Below are 24,386 nucleotides of genomic sequence, written 5' to 3'. Positions count from 1 at the left end.
GCCCATGGACTGCCTTGTTTTGCAAATAAAGTTTTGTTGGAACACATGTTATTTGTTGATATTTGTCTGTGGCCTTTCTGTCCTGCAGCAGCAGCGTTGAGTACATCAGAGACCTGGCGGCCCATAAGGCCTGTCCTTTACAGAAAAACATTGCCTACCCTGCTTTGGATTATTAAGCGGCGGTGATGGTTTCATGTTCCTCTCCATTCACCAAAGATATTTTTAGCATCTCAGAAACTCATTTATTTACCTCATTCATTATTCTTTATAACAGGTCTTTTTCCTATTTTACAGGTGGGCCAGCTAGAACACACTTGAGGCTAGATTGATTATAAGGCCTCCACCAGGGTCCAACAGTTAGTCAGTTATACCATGTACTTCAGCATCAAGTTTGGAGCTTCATCTCTAGAAATTGATTTTGTTAAATCCTAACTGAAGAATGTGGCCATATCATACCTTGGTGCCTTATCCCTTGACCCCCCTCCTTCCTGCACAGCTTTTTGCAGTGAGAATATGGAAAGTAACAAACTAATGTGAGCTAAAACAGAAAGGTAGGCCAAGGCAAATGTTTACCAGGTCTGAATGCTAACAGACAAAGAAATGGGGTTTCTGAAATACTCACTTAAACTTCATACAGTTAGGAAGCCTGGTCTTCCAAGAGCTTAGGGCCTTCCCCTTTACCCTCCCTAACCTTCCACACATTGTCTTGGTAACCTGCCAGTGGGTATATTGTGATTCATTTCATGTCATTAAAAAGTTGAGAGCTCCCAAGTCCAATTCAAGAAAGCTATATCTAAAACAAACAAAAAAGAGAGAATATAGAATAGTCTCATTCTAGGAGTAAAATGGTAGGAAAGGCCCTCACAGCATTGTTTTTTGAGCTGCTTGTTGGATTTTTCCCAGCCTCTTAATATGGAAAAATTTTAAATACACATACAGAAAAGTTGAAGAATTGTATATTGAAAACCCATCTACCTACCAATTAGATGTTGCAATTAACGTTTTGCTGTATTTGTTTTATTACATATTCATCCATCTTTGTCGGATAGTTTTTTTTTTTTAAGATTTTATTTATTTTATTTGACAGAGAGATCACAAGTAGGCAGAGAGGCAGGCAGAGACAGAGGGGGAAGCAGGCTCCCTGCTGAGCAGAGGGCCGGATGCGGGGCTCGATCCCAGGACACTGAGATCATGACCTGAGCCAAAGGCAGCAGCTTAATCCACTAAGCCACCCAGGCGCCCTTGTTGGATAGGTTTTTACAATGACTGTGGTGGTGTCTGCTTTAAGCTCATCTGTATCTGACCCACGTGGTACTAAAAAAAATAGTTTCTTTTTATTCTTATCTGTATTTCCCAAGTTGGAATGGATACTACTGCAGCCTAACTATGTGTAAGCAGATCTGCCTGGCAGTGAGATTCCAGGGAGAGAAGCCATTTGACATCTTAGGGAAAATGGTTACAGCTCACTGTTTACTGGAAATGGTAGGAGAAGGAAAGATGGAAGTCCTGGTCCAGTGCCAATGAATCCTTCCAGTAAAGCATCACCTACACTTCATTCACTTTACTGCCTGGGGCTGGTGGGGGGTGGGGCGGGGAAATGGGTCATTTTCCCAGCAGCTTCTACTTGGTTCTTAGACTTGATGAAGGAAAAACAGTGAAGTCACATCAGAATGCCACCTAGGTGATTGAGGATAGTATAACTCCTTGGAATATTAGAAAATGGATTTTTAATTTGGAGTACTGTCAAATAATACTCTTTTCGACCTTTTCTATTAGCAATAGCTGCAGAGTCATTTTAGGAAGCACCACAAACTGAACTCTAATTTCTCTTCATCATGAACATGATAATGATAATGGTAAATGTTACCAGTTTCTGTCTGTCTCCCTTCATTTAGTCTCAAGGACAGAGACTGTATCTTACTCATCTTTGTAATTCTCCTAGTAATAAATGTTTGAATTCATAAAAAAATGTATTACTGCATTTAATACCTATCACATGGGCAAATACTAAAAAATGTTATACTGGTGTTGGTGGGGTTATCCAGTTTCAGTGTAGTTCTTTGTAGGGGCAGTTTGTCTATATATATTATGGCAAAATAAGTATTATATGTCTTTTGACCACACAGTTTCATTTCTAGGGATATACCCCAAAATATCCTAAAGAAATCCTAAAGAAATATTCTAAGGATATTCTAAAAGATGTAGGTATGGGAATGTTTACAATGTTCATAGCAATAAAAAGTGGGGGGAAAAACCTTAGCTCTTCATGAGTGATCATTTGGGTAGGTAAATTTTGATCTATTCATGCATGATCATTTGGGTAGATAAAATATTACTCATGTAATATTACAACATGGCATTAAAAATAAAAATAGTCTTGTAGATGAATATTTTACTTGGGAAGATTCTCAAGTATATTAACTGAAAAAAAAAGCTAGAGGGTGGGGCGCCTGGGTGGCTCAGTGTTAAGCCGCTGCCTTCGGCTCGGGTCACGATCTCAGGGTCCTGGGATCGAGTCCCGCATCAGGCTCTCTGCTCAACAGGGAGCCTGCTTTCCTTCCTCTCTCTCTGCCTGCCTCTCTGCTTACTTGTGATCTCTCTCTGTCAAATGAATAAATGAAATCTTTAAAAAAAAAAAAAAAGCTAGAGGGCAATAGTATGGTTTTCATCAAGTTTTTGTGAAATAAAAATTAATGTTTGTGTACATGAAAGTAATTGGAGAAACATACCCCAAGTGTTAAACTTCCTGGGATTCTGCAATTTTTACTTTCCATCCTTAACATATTTCTGGAATTTTTTTCACAGTGTACATTCATGACTTTAAAAGTTAGTCAGACATAGAAAGTATTCCCATTTTGAAATTTGTTGACTTAAACAGAAGTGGAATAAATTGAGTGGCAAGGGGGCTGGGAACTGGAGTAGTTTAGTTTAGAAAAGTGCTAGGTGGAGTGGGAGAAGGGAGTGGTGGAAGTAAGATCTCTGTCTTCAGAGAGAGGCATTAACTACGAACCACTTTCTGTTCTTGGCTCCTTAGTGCAGGCAGTTCATGGTGAGGTGTCAACATTTACATTTGCCATTATTTCCCAGTTATGCCCTATACAAATTTCTTTCCTGTTCTTGTCCCTCATGGCTGTAATAAGCTCAATTGCTAGTGGCTGCTGCTGCTTGTAGATGTGCAGATCTTTGTCTAGTAACAGCTGCTTTACTTTATCCAATAAAGAGATGGTTTGAGCTGATCAAGGCTCCTGCTCCCTTTCCCCATGCCTGGCAGCATGAAATATTCCCCACTTACGATGGGAGAGCTTTCTGCCTGGTTCTCATCATTACTAGTAGATTCTAAGACATTTTTGCCTACAGGGAATGCAGTAGTTAAAAATGAGCCCCGAGAAACTGCTTGAATTTTCCTGGGGCTCAAGGGTTGTCTGCCTCTCACTGGGTAACAAGGAACCTAGTTGCATTTGCTGGTACTGCCAGCATCTAATCATTTTAATAGCTTGGGCTGTGGGCCCTTGCTGAATTGCCAGATTTCTGGGTTGCTTTTCATGCTGAGCAGCTGAGTACTGGGAAACTTAGAGACATTAGGCTGCTTTCTTAGAAAGAAAGGACCCTTGGGGATCCTTGGCTTAATCCTGTGTGGGTCTTAGGTCTCAGAGTCCCATTCTTCCTAGTGGTTGAGTCTTGGGAGATAGGGAAGTAGCCATTGGCCTACCTAGCTCCCTTTGATCATTTTGGTAACCTGGGCATCGGATAAGGCAATAGATAGTTGAATTCCTTTTCACACACAGTTAAAGTGAGTCCTGGTGGGAATTGAGACTGTGAATGACAGACCTTGGCCCAGAGCCCAGGGTTTTGTTACCTTTCCTCATTAATGTGAACCAAATGCCATCCAATGACCAGATAGATGGAGGTTTCATCCACTTTTAGGGAGCTCTTTTAGCTAGAATTACAGAATGGAGGGTCATAACTGCCAGACAGAGAAGGACCCCCAAGGAATCAAGTTTACCCCCACTCAGAGGGTCTAAAGAGGGGAAAAGACTTGCAGGCAGCTAGGAAGATCAGCAAGAGTTAATATCTGAGTTCTAACACTTTGATACAGGTGGTTACTTGGTGTCTCAGTATCCAAGTTAATCTCATTTAAAATGGATACAGGAATTACTATTAAATAATAATTGTTGACATTGCAACAGTCTGCCAGATAAAGAAGAGAGCAAAATCTGAGGTCCATGGTGTGGGCTGGATGACTTGACTAAGGTGGTAAAACTAAATCAAAGCTATATCTCAAACCTTGGCTATTCGGTCTTAACATTTGTTTCTTCTCTCCAGGTGGCACCAAGTGTGATCAGAAGCCATGCCACTGGTGAAGAGGTATATTGAACCCTGCCTGGCCCAGTGAGGTTACTAGAGAATTGGGAGAGGCTTAGATCAATGTCCTGCACATGGCTATCTACTCATTGTGAAGTCTTGGTAAGTGGCTAGTGGCTTTGGTGGGCTAGCCCAGTTAGTGGGAAGGGGCAGGGAACGTGGTCTTAGTTGGTGTTAGGTGATTACTTGATATTTTCCCCATCACAGTATGAATAAAAAAAATGTCTTAAAATGTTTAGACTATGTTAGAAAGTAATGAGAACCTTTCCTTTTTTCATTCTTCCATTTTTGCAGATGAGGGAATTGCTTATATTGCTAGATTATATCTGGTTGGTGTAGGAAATAGATTTGAATGTAAGCCAGCGCTGTGTCCTCTACCCAGTGCTTCCTCTAGGTTCCATCTGAGTCCAAGGAGGCCATGTAAGACAGAAATGTTTTTTATTCCACACTGAAAGATTTTTTTATAAAGATTTTTATTTATTTATTTGACAGGCAGAGATCACAAGTAGGCAGAGGGGCAGGCGGGGGGGGGGGGAGGCAGGCTCCCCGCTGAGCAGAGAGCCCAATGCAGGGCTCGATCCCAGGACCCTGGGATCATGACCTGAGCTGAAAGCAGAGGCTCTAACCCAGCACACTGAAAGATTTTTATAATAGCCTCTGAGATTGTTCTTGCCCAGTGAAGGGAATGTTCATGGTGTAAAAATTTTTTATGCAGAAAATCACCTGGGATGCCTGTTAAAAATGCAGATTCTTGAGCAGCCAGAACCTTGTCATTGGTCAAGAGCAACACTAAGACCTACCTGTCACTTATGTTGAGGCTTCTTGCCCAGTGGGTTCATCAGCAAGCCAGAATGAATCGCCATTGCCATGGATGTCCTTGTGAGGCAGTTGGGAATTCTTGGTAAGTTGCAAGTGGTTTGGGTGGAGGTTCCCCAGTTGGGGGTAGAGAAGAAATGGTTGTGATGTGGCACTTCCTCCCTTCCTCTAAACGGACAGTTATTAAGTGCTCACTAGTTGCCAGAGACTATTCTAGATAATAACAGAGTTCTGCCATCATGGAACTGTCATTCTTGTAAAAGTAAAGAAAGGAATAAAGAAACAGTAAGAGCATAAAGTATCATAAATGTTACATCACAAGTTTTTCCATTAGGGTATGAAAATGGGGTAAAAGAAATGGGTGGGTTAGACTAAGCAACACCTTGTGGTTTTCCCCCACTTCCCACTCTCCCTTTAAAAAAAAAAAAAGATTTTATTTATTTGGGAGCAAAGGATCAAGTGAGTGAGCGAGCACAAGTTGGGGGAGGGGCAGAGGGAAAAGAAGAGGGAGAGTCCCAAGCAGACTCCATGCTGAGTGTGAAGCTCGATGTGGGGCTGATCCCGCGACCCTGAGATCATGACCTGAGCTGAAATCAAGAGTCGGATGCTTACTTGCCTGAGCCACCCAGAGACCCCCCCGCTCCATTCTCCCTTTTAATACTTAACACATCTTTCAGTACAGTGGAGGCTGACTGAGCTGAGTCTGGGAGGGTCACAGATGATGAGAGCAATCTTTCTCCTTTTTGTAACCCCTCCCTAGGCTGAATTGTGAAGGATGTCTTTTGGAAAATGTTTTAGAGAGTCTGCTAGCTCTTCCACATGAGTGAACGTGTAACAGAAGAGGGGATCCTCTTGGTGATTTAGGTAAATAGGGAAAGAAAGGACAACTGCCCTGACTTTTGTCAGGGAGGCTCATAGAAATGTCATTTGTGGGGACCAGTGCCTTTAAAGCCTGCAGTTTATTCTGTAGTACATCCTCCTTAGAACAGTTGGGGTAAATTACATGCTTACCCAGTCTGTGATCACCCCTGCAAAGGATCCGAACTGTAATGGTTCCCAAGTAAACCAGGTAGCATGAGCTACATGTCACAAATATTGTCAATATGACACTAATTATACTTCCCTTATGGGGAGAGTCTATTCTTTTTAACCAAATTTGTTGGGAGTTTTTATCAGGCAGTGGAGCTACATATATCTTGTCAGAAGTCAGCTCATAGCAGAGGCTCATTATTTCAGTGGCAGCCAAGTATATAGCACTTTGGGTTACTAATTTCAGAGGCAGCAGGGTCTTCTGGATTGCACTTAAATCAGCTGGACTAGTATTTGTCTTTAGCTCCTAAGGGGTCTGCCTCCTGATAGGCTCCAGTGAGCACTTAAATGGTCCAGAGTTAAAGTAGGCAGCATATATAGTATGACCATCATGGGATACCTCTGCAGAGGCCCACCCTGACTTTAAGCTTTTTTAGGGAATGCCAGATCGTTCATTGGTGTCTGCCATTTTTCATAAAAGTAATAAAGGTCACCTTTTCCCATGAGGATGGTCTTGAGATGGTGCCTTCATAGCATAATGCTCCTCATATGATCTCTGGCATATTTGGATAATTTCTTCTGCCAGTATTTAGATAATTAGCCTGCACAGGGAACTGAAATGATAGGAAAATTGTCTTTTCCCTAAGGAGAAGCCTGGGCTAGCCATTTATACAAAGGGAGTCCCTATATTCCATGTCCTTCACAACTTATTTTTTTAAGATTTTATTTATTTATTTGTCCAAGAGCAAGAGAGAGAGAGCACAAGCAGGGGCAGCGGCAGGCAGAGGGAGAGAGAGAAGCAGACTCCCCACTGAGCAAGGATCCTAATGCAGAATTCAATCCCAGGACCTTGGGATGATGACCTGAGCCAAAGGCAGACGTTTAACTGACTGAGCCACCCAGGCATCCTCCTTCATAGCTTATTTTAAAACATCAGTCTTGTATAAGGATATGAGTATTAGCATGCTGTCAGAAAGCAAGTCTTCCCATCTCTTTCTCTATATGGGCCAAAATGGGTTGTATAAATCTGGCTTTTGTTATCTGAACTAGGGCTTCCCTGTTCCCATTATCTGCTCTTTTGTTGACAGCAGGTCTGGTTTTTTTTTCTTTTGTCTCTCTCTCTAGGCTAGCCATCACGCCTGTAGGAGCACCCATGCATGACTTTTAAAAACTTTGTGCCTGAGGTCATATAATAACAACAGTGATTATCAGTTAATTATAAGTGCCTTTCCTGTTCTGAGCAAGTGCTTTACACATATTTATCATCTCATTTTAACTTAACAGTAAGTCTGGGGAGTCTGATTTATTCCTACTTTGTAGATAATAAAGCTGAGGATCAGAGAGGTGGTGTCCCCAGCATGCCACAGGGAGCCAGTAGTGGAACTGTTTGTGTCACACTCCAAAGATCTTAACTACCTTACTATACTTGAAGCACTACAATGTGACGAGCATATTCTTCGCTGTTGGGATATCCTACCTCCTCATGGGGCCCTTGTCACTGTCTTCTTCCAGTACAGGGACACGTGCAAAGGGTTTGTTTTCCAAGGGGAATACAGATGTGCAAGAGAAATGGTGTGAGGGATGTGTAGGTCCCTTCAGTTTCTGGAAATAACCACTTTGGATGAACTAGCATTCCCCCCCCCCCAGCTATTCACTGTGGTCTTTTCACCTTTGAGTATTCTCCCCACCCCCATGCTCCTGCGTGATGTCTGTGTTGGACAATATCCATGGGGTTATGTTTTCTTCTACCCCAACAAAAGGAATCAAAGGAGTCAAGAGTCACAACTGAAAATACACTGCTTACACAATGTTAGCTCAGGTGCAGGCACACCAAGGGCTAGAGCTGCTTGCTGTGCATATCAGTATGTGCCTGCTGGAATTCAGCATAAACACTGCATTCTGCCAGTGGACAGTACTGATAAAATTACCCTTTGTACGTAGTGAGTGGAAAATTAACAGGGATACTGATCAGTTAATACTTCCATAAATTATATTGCTGGTAAGGTAACAGTGTCCAGATAGTTGGCATAGACTAAGGTTTGGCCAGCTCTGGCCCACATGGCAGCTTGTTTTTGCAAATATGTGGTTTTGTTGGAACAGAGGATCATGCTTATTCTCTGTTGCTACGGTTCCTTTTGTGCTGCAGCAGCACTGAATAGTTGCAGTGGACTCTGGTCCACAACCTAAAACGTTAGCCCCTCACATAAAGTGTGCCGACTCCAGGCATAGGTTAAATGTACTGTGTCTACAGATCCACATTTATTGGAACATAGTACCACACTGATGTGTGTGTTGTCTGTGCCTGCTTTTTGCTCCAGTTCAGAACAGTGAGGCAGAAACCACATGGCCTGCAAAGCCTAAATTATTTACTACCTGGCCGTGAACAGAAAACCTTTGAGGTTGCTCTTTTGCAATAGTTACCAGATCCCTTACAAGACTCATCATTGATAGCTTTAAATGCTTCATTAGCAGTTTTTTCATGGACTATTAGGGACTGTTTTTCTCTTAAAATATGTGGGGGAGATTCTCACTTCCTTATTCCCAGATGTGATTCCCTGGCCAATTCCAGAATACTCACATTCTTGGTGAGCTTCAGTTGTGGCTGGAATCCTGTTGGTGATTTCTGGTATTGTTGGCTCCTTTGTTTTCAAGAACCAGACTTCTCTTGGACCATCCAGGAGATTTGGACCACCTACAGCTAAGCGTGGCCAGCCTCCAAGATAGACAAGGATTGCCTATGAATTCAAATACAGAAAACCCTGTATTCGAATAAAGATAATTTAAAAAATAAAATTCAGTTTCCCCTCTGAGGAAAATGGTCTGAGGATTAGACATGGTGATTCAAAGACCAATCTGGGAACATCAGCAATAGGGGCTTATATCCTACTTCTGGTATGTCACCTTTAACATATTTTTAAAAAATAAATATTGGATATAGTTAATGTATAGACCCAATGTTTTGATATACATTGTGAAATGATTACTGTAGTCGGACGCCAAACTATCTTCTCACTTACTTAAAATTTTCTAGGAAGGCACCTGAAATCTATTCTCTTAGCATATTTTCAGTATTCAGTACAGTATTAATTGTGGATACCATGTCATACATCATGTTTTAATTCCTCTTTATCGCTCTTTTTCTCATTTTTTGTTTCTGCTTCCTCATATCTACTCAAGCTTTAGTTTTCCTCCTAGCTTTGTAGTCTGTATCCTCATAAATTTTCAATTACTCATCATTAAACCTTGCTTATCTCCCTGGTATCCTTGGCTGTATCTCGTGTTTCCCAACTCTGTCCTTTAAGGTTCAACTCTCTTGGCTATGGGCCTCACTGTCTTTGCATTTCACAAACTTCATTGTTTAGTGCAAGAATTTCAGTGGCTTAGCTCACGGCTGCTTGGATAGTCACTTTCTGAGTTATGCAGTAACACAGCACTTGGGTGGCATATTCTACACCTGGTACATTCTCCTTTGGATGACAGGACCAGGTCATATTCTAAAATTTATTGCTGTCTAGGACTTTTCTCCAGAACTACCTCTGGCTGGGGCAGTTTACTTTAGATGGGACTATGAGTGTGGCTACCATTTAATTCAGATGTGTTTGTATTACATTTTTACATCTTGACCTCTAAGTATATATGTTCATCATTTCACATATTCATTTCTAAAGATGCTCTGTCTTTTCCAACTTGTACTTAAGTATAAATGTATAAATGTTGGAGAGTAACTAAGTCAAGCCAGATGCCATAGTCTGAAGTAATACCATAAAAGACACTTTTGAAATTTTCTAATTTCAAAAGCACTCACCCATCTGTGATCTTCCTTAGTCATCTGAATTTTTGTCTGTTGTGATTGTGTCAAACTTACATTCACTAGATGTGTGGTCCTGTGACAATAACTTTGCCACACTCTGAGGTTCTTAAAACCAGCCAGGGTTGTGGTGGATGTATCTGCTTTCTATCCCAGCACCAGGTAATAATCAGGTCTGAATATTTCACATTTCCTGCCAAAGTTCTGTTCATATAGCCCAACTCCTTACTATTTTCTAAATTACATAGGATTTCTGGTTTCAAGAAATAAGACACAGGCTTAGGCTTAGGTCAAGAAGCAGGTGTTTATCAGACAGATACACGTAGTAAGGAAAATAGCGATTTCACAGGAATCTCAAGAACAGTGACATGGAAATTCATCTATGGTGGCTGTAGGGATTAAGCACATGGAATTAGTGGAATAGTGTTCACTGTTCCATTGACTTGATTCAGCTTTCTATTCTCCTGTCTTAGCTACATTTCCCCTCATTCATCTTCCCTCTGCCTGGCTTTGCCATTAGCTTCAGATTTCACTGTTAATTACTTTTTCCCATTGTTTCTTCTCAAATTTCAAAGAGTTTGAGCACATCTAATTGGCTTAGTTTATCTTTGTGCGGTGTTTTTTCATGCTTAGACAGTTTATAGGCCCCTGGCAATGTATGGATTGATCCTACCAACTCTACTCAGTGGAGAGGATATAGTACTGGATAATGTGAAACAAAACCTAATCATAAAGGGCTATGCAACAGCTGTGACAATAAACTGGTCTTTAGAAGGAGGTGGTGGGGGTACCTGGGTAGCTCAGTCAGTTAAGCATCCACCCTTTGGTTTCGGCTCAGATTGTGATCTCAGGGTCCTGACATAGAGCCCCACATCAGGCCCCATGCTCATCAGGGAGTCTGCTTGCAATTCCCTCTCTCCCCCTCCCGACCATGCACTCTCTCTCTCTTTCTCAAATAAATAAGTCGTTCAAAAAAAAAAAGAGAGAAGGAAATGGGTATATATTTGTAACCAGAACTGACAGAGTTAGCCCAGTGCTTCTCAGATTTGTGAATCTGTTTTCTATCCATGTTATTCCATGCCTGTTGGAATGGTAACTGAGAATCATGCCTATCTGTGGGCATAGAGAAATCTATAATAGAGACAAAATCATGCTTTCTAGTGTTAGCACCTCATGATTGTATCAGAATTTGTACATCATTGTTGGAAGGGAAACTGTCAAACCCTGCTTTGCTTATTTCTTTGAAGTTGCTGTAATACCAGCCACTACAATTGCCTCAGAGGTTCACCCTGAATGGGTACATGTCTGGGTCACAAAGGCAATTGCATAACTAGTGGCTTTGCCACAATATAAGCTGGACTTTTAAAAAACGTTTCATCCTGGTATGTGGTGGGGATTGTGTGTGATTTTCACTCTAGAGTCATACCCTAACAATTTCAAATGTTTCTTTTTGCCGAGGGTTTTTCATGCAACTATATACCTGATACTAATTTCTATACTAATTTGGTTCTTTTGGTCTCAGGAAATGAAGACTCACTCAGTCTACCACTTTAATAGGGGTTTACTGTATGTAAACATGTGGAACCTGGTGGAAGATGGGGATTTAGTGGGACTCTGAATGAACAATACTGAATACGGGAACTAGATTGAAGCAGCCCTTAGGTACCTTAACAGCAGTACATTTGGATCGTTGCTCTTGTGCGTCACCATTGACATTATGCAGCTGCTCTGCGTTTGCCGGTTCCCCTAGCTTAATGGTTTTCTATCATGGTTGTACTTGAGAATTAACTGGGGAACTTTAAAAATAAACCAAAGCAAGATATTGTGATTTAATTGGCCTCGAGTGGCCCCCAGCACCCACATTTTTAATAAAACTTCTTCCCACTCTTCATTCTTCTTTTGCAATCAGCTGGCTTCCCCAACCTTTATTTCTCTACCTTCTACCTTCTGCTTCCTTGTGGTACTCATGGGTTGTAGTACCTCATAAATTTGCCTTCTCTTGGCCTCCCCAACCTTTATTTCTCTACCTTCTACCTTCTGCTTCCTTGTGGTACTAATGGATTGTAGTACCTCATAAATTTGCCTTTTCTTGGCCTCCATGAGCTCCCTTAAAGCAGAGGCTACGGATAAGACAGCGTAGTTGAAGAGTCTACGCAAGGGTTGGCAAACATTTTCTGTAGAAGTCCCAGATAGTTCATACTTCAGGCTTGTGGGCTACACAGTCTCTTCTGCAACCATTCGCTTGGAGAATCAGCCACAGGCAACTAATGACTAATGTAAAATCTGTCGGCAGCCAGATTTGACCCATTGGCTCTAGTTTGCTGACCCGTAATCTATGCCCTTCTTGTTTATAGTAAAACTTCTTACTTATTCTTTCTCAATATTTTTTTAGCTCCTCTTCCCTAATTTGTTATTAACTGAATTTAAGAAGTATTTTGTAGGGGGTGCCTGGGTGACTTAGTTGGTTAAGTGGCCGACTCTTGGTTTTGGCTCAGGTCATGATCTCAGGGTCCTAGAAACAAGCCCCTCATCAGGCTCTGTGCTCAGTGGGGAGTCTGTTGGAGGATTCTCTCTCCCGCTCTGCCTCTCACCCTGCTTGTGCACATTGTCTCTCACTCTTGCTCTCTCGGTCTCTCTCTCTCAAGTAAATTACTGCAAGAACTATTTTGTAAAATTCTGCTTTGTCTAGGGGCACCTAGGTGGCTCAGTGGGTTAAGCCTCTGCCTTCGGTCCAGGTCATGATCTCAGGGTCCTGGGATCGAGCCCCAAATCAGGCTCTCTGCTCAGCAGGGAGCCTGTTTCTGCCTCTCTCTCTCTGCCTGCCTCTCTGCCTACTTGTGATCTCTCTCTCTCTGTCAAATAAATAAATAAAATCTTTTAAAAAAATTCTGCTTTGTATAAAAAATTCACTTGGGGATATTGTAATAGTATTTGATTTGGACGTTCATTTGGTCAGATTTAACGTGTTTGCAACATTTCTTCTCCCCTTCTAAAAACATTTATTAAGCTCTTTTTATATCCTAATAATCATAATTTTCATCTGGTGAATCTCTAATATTTCTTAAGTCATTCCTTGCTTATTTGATGCCATATATAGCCAAAAATTAGATTGTTTTCTATTAATTTTAATAAGTGGTTATTTTTCCTAGATTATTTCAAAATGGAAGTGCTATTGTTCCTGGTTATAAAGTGAAGAGGTACTTATAAACAATTCAGATAACACAGGATATAAAAAATACAGTCAAAATAAGCTATAATCCCATCATTCAACCAAAACCACCTTTAAACTTTTGGTATATAAACTTCCTGAAATGTGAGGCTGTCTTAGTCTAATGTTACTGAGCATTTATTTTATCTAATTATGCCACCTGTTCAAATTCTGTACCGATTAAGCAATTTTATTATATAATTTGGCTACAGGAAAAGAATGTTCTTCATGTGGAAACAAGTATTCTGGTTGCATTGATGGGGCATGCTTACAATCTTATAAATTAAAAAATTGGCTTGTTGAAGACTATTTACTTCTTACATGTCAGCTGTGGTGAATGCCCTTGTAATTTATTTTTATACTTGACTCATCATTTCCTTACCAACTGTAATTTTTAGTCACAGAAGCTGCAATGAATTCTCTCATGGCCCTGAAGTATGGTTTGTTCCCATGGTGAAGAACCTAACAGAAGATTGATAGCGTGGACATTTCTGGCATCAGGGATGAGGGTAAGTATGCATTTGGAAGTATTAAAAGAAGATAATGTGGTAATAAAAGTCAACAGCTATAGTTTGTTAGGAGAAACTCCCTCATTTTCTAACTGTACCTAGAGAACTACTTTAGACAGTTTAGAGAGAACATATATAGATTTGAGGCAGGGTTGCTGGAAGTTAGCTACAGTGGGCCACTAAGGGATTTTTTACACTCCTTGAAGTCATCTAAGTAGAGAGAAATTCTTGAACTTTTTAAAATTTAAAATAAGAATGACTGTTTTTATCTGGAACTTCATAGTAACGTCACTAACTAAAAGTAGGATATATTACAACTGAGACCAACAGCTTGAGATCTAAAAAGGACTTTTGCATCACTAAAGTATCTTGCTGGGAACAAGTTAAGGAAACAAATGTACCACCTTTTTTTCTTTTCTTCATTTTCCTTTTTTTTTGAAGAAAGGTACCATCTCAAAACAAAACAGAATGATCTGCCTAGCTAGGAAGATGCTTTTTTTTTCCCCCTAAAGAGTGGCTTGACATTTTGTTCTAAGTCAGAAGTAGCTGCCAAGCTGTGAGTTTATGTTCTGTAGATGTAGCCTCATTTATTGACAGATCTAATCCAATGATTTTAACAAATTTGACAATAAGAATAACACCCCCAAACATCTAATTATCATTAATGTAAATAGATGTATGTAATTGTGGTTATAAAAATCCAGTTTTGAAACCTAAAGGAGAATACATAATTTGGCATCTTAATATCAGAAAATAGATGGTTTGTTGGGGGTCACTTGGTCATAGTCCTCAGCATGCAGTTGTACTCACAGCCAAGATACATGACAGCAGCACAATAAGGATATATAACCGTTCCAAAAATTGTCAGAAGGGAAGAAGAAAGAGGAGGATGTGGAGAAATCTGTATGCGGGTTTCCATATGTTCTGCCTCCGGTGAGCAGTAACAGAGTACATCCTCCAGCAACAAAAATGCAGCACCACATATGCACTGTTGCTGCCAGGGAAGCCTGTTTGATAGAGACACAGCAGCCCGTGTTTTTATTGTGGACTGATCACACTGGCACCTTCTGCTTCACGTGTACCAAAATTCACTTCTCAGAAGGAAAGTACATGTTTGATAGGATCCACATTATTTCTACCGGTAATCTAGGCATAGTGAGCCACCTTTATCAGTTAGGAAAAGCTTTCTGCCGGGATAGGGAACTGTTTGCCTATAACCAGTTTGCCCCAAGTGCCAGCTAAGGCCAGCCTTGCAAAGCAGGCCTGAGGATAGGCTTGCTTATGTTAACTCTTCTCTGTGTACATGGGTTGAATGTATAATGAAAAGTCGGAATTAGAGCATTCCATAATTGATCACATTCAGACCCTGTTGAAGGGAAGAGGGTGGGCCATTTTCATAAGAGTGAATTTAAATACATGATTTCTGTTCTATTTGCAGCATGTGAAAAATTTGAGAGTGTCTCTCTGGGACTCTTACATCAAAGTGTGATCTAAGCTTATCTCTAAAGTATTTTTAACAAAATCTTTGACACACTGGCTTTTTCTTTTCTGCTTTCTTTTTTTCTCATGCTGTTGTGACAGTTAACCGTGAAAAGTGTGTTAATTTTAAAATTCTTGTGTCATTTCTTCCCCACACATTAATTTGGAATTTGACATTCAAGGAACCATTCTTTAAGAAATAAGTCTAGGGGCGCCTGAGTGGCTCAGTGGGTTAAAGCCTCTGCCTTCAGCTCAGGTCATGATCCCAGGGTCCTGGGATCGAGCCCCACATCGCGCTCTCTGCTCAGCGGGGAGCCTGCTTCCTCCTCTCTCTCTGCCTGCCTCTCTGTCTACTTGTGATCTCTGAGTGTCAAATAAATAAATAAAATCTTTGAAAAAAAAAAGAAAGAAAGAAGTCTAAGAGGGGGCACCTGGGTGGCTCAGTGGGTTAAAGCCTTACCTTCAGCTCAGGTCATGATCCTGGTGTCCAGGAATAGAGCCCCGCATCAGGCTCTGTGCTCAGCGGGGGGCCTGCTTCCTCCTCTCTCTCTCTCTTTCTCTCTCTCTCTCTCTGCCTGCCTATCTGCCTACTTGTGATTTCTGTCTGTCAAATAAATAAATAAAATCTTAAAAAAAAAAGTCTAAGGGAGTGTGAAATTTTTGCTCTGGTTTCACATAAATTTAATTAGAAAACAAAGTTGGTTTAAAATAACGGGCCAAGAGATTTAAAAACAGATTAACTGTGCTGTTTGGACATAATTCAATTTAGGTAATCCTGTTTTTGCCCATTATCAGAAATTAAATTGCTGTAACCTTTTTGATGCATTTTCCTGGTAAAGTTAAAAATGTTAAGGGGCCCCTGGGTGGCTCAGTTGGTTAAACATCCACCTCTTGGTTTTGGCTCAGGTCCTGATCAGGAGGTCCTGGGATCGAGCCCCAGGTTGAACACGCTACACAGCGGGGGGAGTCCGCTTGTCTCCCCCTCTCTCTGCCTCCCCTTGCTCACACTCTCTCTCATTCTCTCTCAAATGAATAAATAAATCTTTTTTTAAAAAGTTGAAATCTGGGGCGCCTGGGTGGCTCAGTGGGTTAAGCCGCTGCCTTCGGCTCAGGTCATGATCTCAGGGTCCTGGGATCGAGTCCCGCATCGGGCTCTCTGCTCAGCAGGGAGCCTGCTTCCCTCTCTCTCTCTGCCTGCCTCTCCATCTACTTGTGATTTCTCTCTGTCAAATAAATAAATAAAATCTTTAAAAAAAAAAAAAAGTTGAAATCTGTACACCAAAACGTTAACATTAGTTATCTTTTGAGGCAGGTTTAGCTAAGTAATTGTTATTTTGCAGGAGTAGAGGGGTATTGTGGTTTCCTTGATTTTTTCTTTTCTTTTTTAAAGATTTATTTATTTGACAGAGAGAGAGATCACAAGTAGGCAGAGAGGCAGGCAGAGAGAGGAAGGGAAGCAGTCTCCCTACTGAGCAGAGAGCCAGATGCAGGGCTCGATTCCAGGACCCTGAGACCATGACCTGAGCCAAAGGCAGAGGCTTTAACCCACTGAGCCACCCAGGCGCCCCAATTTTCTTTTTCTTAATGAAAATATACTGTGTTGAGGAAAAGTAAATAATTTACTTATTTAGTAGTTTAACAATGAGAGATTGATACTGTTCTGTCACTACCTGGCTGTCCTGCAATTCAATTCATTTCTGAGACCAACTACCCCAAGTTCATGCCGTATCCTAGAAGTTAAGAGCAGAGCCTTCCTGAAAATTGCCTTCTCTTCAGCAAGTCTTAAGGCCATCTGTATTTCTGACCAGCTGGCTCAATTCGGGGGTTCCCATGGCCATGTCATGTTTGTTAATTTGCTAGAACAGTTTCCAGAACTCCCTGAAAGCACTATACTTAGAGTTTTATTATAAAGGGTACAGCTCGGGAACAGCCAAATGAAAGAGATGCACAGGACAAGGTCTTGGGGGGCATGGGGTGGGGGGTGCAGTGTTCTAGGTAAGGACCTTCTGTACTCTCTCGCCTTTGACTCCATTAATGTCGCCTTTTTGGCACATCAATGTTTACCATAATCAGGAAGATCCCTGAAGTCTGGGTGTTCAGAGTTTTATTGGGGGTCTTCTTGTGTTGTTGGCCACTTGATTAAGTTCAGTCTCTAGCCCTTCTCTCCTTAGAGGTCTAGGAGCTGGGGCTGAAAATTCTAATCCTGTGCATGGTCTTGCTGGCATGGCCGTCCTGTCTCTCTCTAAACTATTCTAAGGCCCGCCTTGAGTCACCTCATAAGCATAAACTCAGTTGAGGTCAAAAGGGGCTTCTTATGAATAACAAAAGAATACTCATTTTCTCTCCGTTTTTTGGAGCTCTGTGCTATCAACGGGACAAAACAAATTTATTACACAGTTTTGTATTTTATCTCTGGTTTTGTAAGGTTTTTGTTACGAGGAGCAAACATGATAGATCCAATGAGAGGATCATAATTTGCAAGGCTGCAGGAGATAATGAGCAGTAAGGGAGGTAGGGATTTTGGTAGAAATCCATGAAAGGAATCGCTGAGTTGGCTGTGCCTCTCTTGGCTGGAAATTAGAAAGCCATCAGGAAATGGAGGCATCTGGAAAAACCCTCAATGTTTCTTCATTGGGTATATTTGGTCTACATTTCTGCTCTGTCACCCTGCCTTTGATTGTTTTTGTTCCCTCCTATGTCCTTGTTTACCCTTGAGCTTTTGCTGACTCAAAATTTCTTTTTTTAAATTAATTGTATTTTTTGGGTGCCTGGGTGGCTCATTTGGTTGGGTGACTGCCTTCAGCTCAGGTCATGATCCCGGAGTCCCAGGATCGAGTTCTGCATCGGCTCCCGGCTGCATGGAGCATCTGCTTCTCCCTCTGACCTTCTCTCTTCTCATGCTCTCTCTCAAATAAATAAATAAATAAATAAATAATCTTTTTTAAAAATTAATTGTATTTTTAAATTTTAATTCCAGGATAATTAACATACAGTGTTGTATTAGTTTCAGGTGTACCATACAGGGGTTCAGCAACTCCATATATTTATTACTCAGTGTTCAACTCAGTGTTCATCAAGGTAAGTGTACTCTTAATCCCCTTCACCTATTTCATCCATCCCCCACCCACTCCCCTTCTGGTAACCATCAATTTGTTCTCTATAGTTAAGAGTTTGTTTTATGGTCTCTTTTTTTTCCTTTTTCATTTTGTTTTGTTTCTTAATTTCCACATATGAGTGAAAACATGTGGTATTTGTCTTTCTCTGACTTATTTTACTTATTAGCATTTATACTGTCTAGCTTCATCCATATTGTTGCTAACAGACTTAGCACTATATATAATAGCCACCAAATAATATTTTTAGGGCTTAAGTTTAAACTATTAGAGGTTCCAAGGGACCTGATTTTGTACATTAGGTGTTCTGCTAAAATTACCATAATTTTGCACAAGGAATCATGTCACTCATAAATGTAGCCTTTTTCATGATGTTCCTAGATAAAATTTTGCCCATTTTTATTCCATATTAAGCTGTTGGTCATTATCCATTTCTTTCTCCTGGAGTCATGGTACTTTGGTACCCTAGAGTGATTTCCAGATTATTTTCATTTTGTAGAAACTTAAAAATCTGTTGAAGTAATGTCAAGTGTCTGACTTAAGTTCTCCTTGGGCATTTCTTTGACCCAGAATGGTAGTAATTTCAGTGAATGATCTTTAATTGGTAATTTGATACTTTGGGATTGATTATTTTCTAGTTAAGGGACTACACAATATGTCTGTCAGTACCTGAGCTCAAATAATTGTTACATCATATAAGCATTGCACCCTGGATCTGAAATTACATTGTTAAAACGTAAGCTATAGACTTAACCACTTTCAACAAGTTGTATGAACCTCTTAAAACCAGTGAATTTCTACCAGAGTCATGGAGATCAAAGGTGTATTTTAGAATTTGTAGGAGTCCGCTAAGCATTAACACTTGAGACTCCAGTTAGGTTGGAATTATATAAGGTGGCCTGCCAACTTGCTTTGGTGTATTTTCCTATAACGCCTGATTAATTTGGCAGCCTAGTGGCAGCTTGGTTGCTGTTGCTGATATATAAGCTTCTTGCTGATATATATACAAGGGTTTGTGCATCTGTAGACAGAGGATTTTTGTACTTTTAGATGTGATTCCAACTCTTAAAACTGCCTGGCATGTAGTAGATGCTCATTAACTATTGAATAAATGTTGGTGTGGATACAGTACCAATACACATATGTATGATACTATATGTATCATCTCCTAAATGCAAACAATGTGTTACACATTTATTTATGTTTTTTTAATTTTTTTTAAAGGTTTTATTTATGTATTGGACAGACTAGGCGGAGACGCCTACTTATTTGACAAGTAGGCAGAGATGCAGGCAGAGGGAGAGGGAAGCAGGCTCCGTGCTGAGCAGAGAGCCTGATGTGGGACTCGATCCTCGGACCCTGAGATCACGACCTGAGCCGAAGGCAGCAGCTTAACCCACTGAGCCACCCAGGCGCCCTACACATTTATTTATATTTTTTATCTTATACAGTTGTTTTTGGGTACTTGTACTAGTAATTCTGTATCATAATTTATGAGTAAAGAGTAGATAGTTGTTTTCTTTTTTTTTAAGAGTAGATAGTTGTAATAATTTGATTAGTTGGGTTGCTAAATTACCCTCTGAAAATGTTCTAGTCTTCCTCTTGTAGATTGTTTTTCAAAAACAATACGTGCAAATGGTAAATAGTATAAAATTCAATTTTTACTAAAGTTAATTCAGTTAAAAGTTTCCTTCCCACCCGTAGTTTTCTAGTCCTCAGTCTTCCTTCTTTCCAGATACAGGTATTGTTCCTAATTTCACAGATAGTCTCTACATGCATAAGTCAATAGTCTTGTTATATAGACCGCATATTGTAGAAAAACAGCCTGATGCAAACTGAAAAAATGAAAGAAATATGTAGAACAATCTCTTACAGTGATATAGAAGCACATAACCCAAATATAAATTTGGTGCTAAGATTCCATAGGGAGGGACCGGTGGCTAGTTGGTTAAGTGTCTATCTTTGGCTCAGGGTCCTGGGATTGAGTCCCACATCAGGTTCCCTGCTCAGTGGGGATCCTGATTCTCCCTCTGCCTGCTGCTCCCCCTGCTTTTGTGCATTCTCTCTCTCTGACAAATAAATAAATAATTTTTTTAAAAAAAGATTCCACAAGTAAATTCATGAGTAATACACAGGCAAGTGGTATTCATGCCAACTGTGCAAGGATGGTTCGATTTTAGGAAATATGTGAATATTGTTTAAGACATTGTAGGTCAAAGGAAAAACTATCACAAGAGTAGCTCTACAAGTTGAACTTCCTTTTAGTATTTTTTATTTAATTAAAATTACCAATCCATTTGGGTCATACTTTGATGTCAGTCATTATATAATCTCAAATCTGATTTTTAAAAAGGGACAGCCAGTTGTCTAGTACTATTTATTGAAAATCCATCCTTTGTTTGCTCATTTAAAATTATATCTTTCAAATATGAAATTTCTCATAATCTGGGTCTACATTTGGGCTCACTGGCTTCTGTCATTAGCTCTCTTTTCCTGGCAATTACGGAATTATTTTGATTTGTAAGTATTATAAATGTCACTATTTGGTGTGCTTATTTGCTGCCTGTCCACATTTAGATTCATGATACCATTTTGTAGACTCCAAATTTCTTGGTTCTACACAATAATTTTTGTATCAATGACTGTTGATTATGGTTCCTGACTTCCTCACTTCAACAATTTACTAGAATAGGCTCCATCTTGAGTTTTTTCATGATTCTATTTTATGTCAGTTCTGCTCAGGATTTTGTTTGTTTTTCTTTGCTGCTCTTTTATTTTCTTTCTGCCAGATGGCCCATAAAGATGTCACATGAGATGTGTGTGTATGCGCACACATGCATGTTGTGGAGAGAGAGACTTTATAATAGAAAAATTTACAGTTGAAATTAATATGCAGGGTGATTTTAATCAGAATGCATGTAATGTAATAGTCTTATATCAGAAACAGTATAGGTAATACTTCATGATCAAGGCTTTCTTGCCTTGTTGCTGCACATTGCTTATGTTCTTGGTTGAGTAATTTTTATGGGATGTTTCATGGCTGTCATAGTCATAAAGAGACCTCTCTCTGGCCCTATGTCTTTGCATGGCTCAAAGAGGACCCTTTGTCAAAACAAGTCATTCAGCTTTACATTCTAAAAATCATTGGTCTTAGTTAACATTTAATGTGACTATAGGCTGTGCATCAGAATACATGGCTCTTAGTTTGAAATGAAAATTCATGTATACCATAATTTATTAAACATAATTTAAGAGCTTACTTATTAATAAGCCTTTTGGTTGTCTTTCATAAATAACGGTGCAGTGAAAACCAGATCCATGTATCCTTATTTCTGTATGACCACATGGCAGAATCCTTGTAAAAGTTGATAAAAATATTAACAGTTTTTGGTTATTAAAGTTCCTCCCAATTGCCCATCTAAAAATGTTTTGATATAGGGACGCCTGGGTGGCTCAGTCGGTTAAGCAGCTGCCTTCAGCTCAGGTCGCGATCCCAGCATCCTTGCTGGGAGCTGAGCAGCTCCTTGCTCACCTGGGAGCCTGCTTCTCCCTCTGCCTCTGCCTGCCTGTACATGCACTTGTGCACGCGCGCACGCTCTCTCTCTCTCTCTCTCTCTGGCAAATAAATAAATAAATAAATCTTTAAAAAAATATTAATGTTTTAATATATGACACAGTGCTTTTATTTAACTGTCTTATAGCCGCTTAAGCAGTTTTCTTCAAAATATACAAGACTGTGGACTGCTTAACCTGTATTTTAGGACTGTATCACAAAGCAGGTTTTCCAGAATTTTCCTTGCATACTCGGGATCTCACAAGGATACTACAAACTTGATTCAGTTTGCTTTGTTGAATTTGTAGTAAGTCACATTTTTAGTACACACCAAGTATCAAAATGTATGGTAACCTATTTATAGAGTAAAAATTTTGAGTGGATGTCACCATCCTGTTCATTATTAAATAACCTTTTTTGTTTTTAGAAAAGTTTTAGATTTACATGAAACTTACAAAGAGTTCTCATATACCCCACACTCAGGTTATCTTACGTTAACATTTTATATTACTAAGTACATTTGTCACATTTCCCCTCTCCGTACCCCTTGGTAAACTCTAATCTACTTTCACTCTCAGAATTTGCCAGTTCAAGGTACCGCATATAATCAGAGCAGTGCAATATTTGTCACTTTGTACTTAGCTTATGTCACTTAACATATTTGCAAGGTTCATCATTGGTGTTACTGCATGTGCCAGAATTTCATGGGTTTTTTTTTCCATTGTATAGTCCACATTTTGATTAGCCATTCAATTTTTATGTGCCACATGTTGCTTATATATATATGTATTAGCATATATATTTATTTATACATGTATTTTGTTTATCCATCATCTGTCTAATGGATAGCACTGCTCTAGAACATATTTTTCGTTGATTGTTACCACATTTTATTAGTCTAATTAAATTAGTCCTAGTAAACTGTACAATAGGAAATTATTTAACTCTTGCAATAGAATCCTGGAATTGTTATTGGAGTATTAAGATAAAACTTCAGTCCACTAGAATTATGAAGCATCCATACTTGTATTAGCACAGGTTATTCAAAAATTACCAAAAAGGTTTTGTTACTCTAGAAATATTTCGAGTCTTTGGCATCACTGTCTGTTTTCTTCAGTTAAAACTGAACAATAACACTAATTGGGTGGATAGTTTTGTGATTTAAAAAATATTTTTCTTTTAGCTATAATTTTTTTAAGATTTTACATTTTCAAGATTTTACTTATTTATTCAAGAGAGAGAGACAAGCAGACACCGTGCTGAGCATGGAACCCGATGTGGGGCTTGATCTCCGGACCTTGAGATTGTGACCTGAGCCGAGAGTCAGACACTTAACCAACTGAGCCACCCAGGTGGCTCAGCTGTTATTTTTAGTGTAGGCTGGTATGTTATATAGGATTATTATCTACTTCCTGAACATTTCTTTTCTTTCCTTTTTTCCTTCTTAGTCTCTTTGTGCTTCCTGAGGGCCTTTAGTCAGTTTCTCTAGGGAAGAATAAATTCACAAATCTATACCTATTACTCGAATGATTTTCTTTCCTCCTTTATAAGTGTATTAAAAAATTATAAAAGGCATAGGTATTTGTAAAAAGAAAAAAAACAAAACCATAGCATACAGTTTAAAAAAACATAGAAATACTCGGGTTGTTAGTACATTTCTTTCTAGCATGTTTATGTATATTAATAATGGTTTTAGATACTCTTGAGTATAGTTGACATACAATGTTACATTAGTTTTAGGTGAACAGCTTAGTGATTAGATGGCTCTTGAGTTAACAAGAACATTTTCCTGTCTTTTTTTTAAAAGATGTTATTTACTTGACACAGAGAGACACAATGAGAGAGGGAACACAGACAGGGGGAACGGGAGAGGCAGAAGCAAGCTTCCTGCAGAACAGGGCTTGATCTCAGGACCCTGAGATCATGACCTGAGCCAAAGGCAAAAACTTAGCGACTGAGCCACCCAGGTACCCCGTATTTTCCTGTCTTTAAATATGAATGCATATAAGTCTTTCCTTTGGGCCATGATTTTTTTATATAATATATACATCTTTTTTTTAAAACATTAGGATTATTTTAAGTTTTTTAAAATAAAATTTGAAGATAAAGTAGTTAACATACTTGTAGAAACATTTTGTGTACATACCTCCTTGGTGATTTCTTTTATGATAATCTTATCGGAGACTGATTATTTTTTTTGTCTGATTTGTATCTCTGGACTAGCTAATGAGAATGAAGTCGAGTGTAAAATAATTAGACCCATATCCAAGAAGCAGATATTGTTCATATACCCCCTACATCTCTTCACACTGAATTCATTCTCACCTCTCGCAAACAATCATCCTGTGCCCTGCTATCATCCACTATTCTTTGCTTTCCAAGACAGCCCTGTGTAATGAGATGGCTCTGTTCCTTTCTCTTTCACAAAATGACACACTTTAAATGATCATAAGAGTATTTTACCCTTTTAATTAGTTTTTCCAGCACTTCCCACTAAATTCAACAATTT

At 39.6% G+C, this 24,386-nt stretch overlaps 1 long non-coding RNA gene across 8 annotated transcripts in view; it reads left to right on the top strand.

The window, feature by feature from the left end:
• Window positions 1-24,386, top strand: part of LOC116582169 — a 49,309-nt gene that overhangs the window by 6,000 nt on the left and 18,923 nt on the right. For 6 of the 8 annotated variants that reach the window (XR_004282404.1, XR_004282405.1, XR_004282403.1 and 3 more), the window contains exons 2-4: window positions 4,324-4,464; window positions 13,622-13,732; window positions 18,216-18,289. This is a non-coding gene — a long non-coding RNA (uncharacterized LOC116582169). Of the gene's footprint in view, window positions 1-4,323; window positions 4,465-5,077; window positions 5,264-13,621; window positions 13,733-18,215; window positions 18,290-24,386 lie in introns of all 8 variants that reach the window. The other 2 variants (XR_004282399.1, XR_004282402.1) reach the window with 2 other exon arrangements.

The sequence above is a fragment of the Mustela erminea genome, chromosome X (assembly GCF_009829155.1).
Source record: "Mustela erminea isolate mMusErm1 chromosome X, mMusErm1.Pri, whole genome shotgun sequence".
Taxonomy (NCBI): Eukaryota; Metazoa; Chordata; class Mammalia; order Carnivora; family Mustelidae; genus Mustela; species Mustela erminea.
The sequence above is the reverse complement of the archived record's forward strand: the minus strand, read 5'-3'. Positions and strand labels throughout refer to the sequence as shown.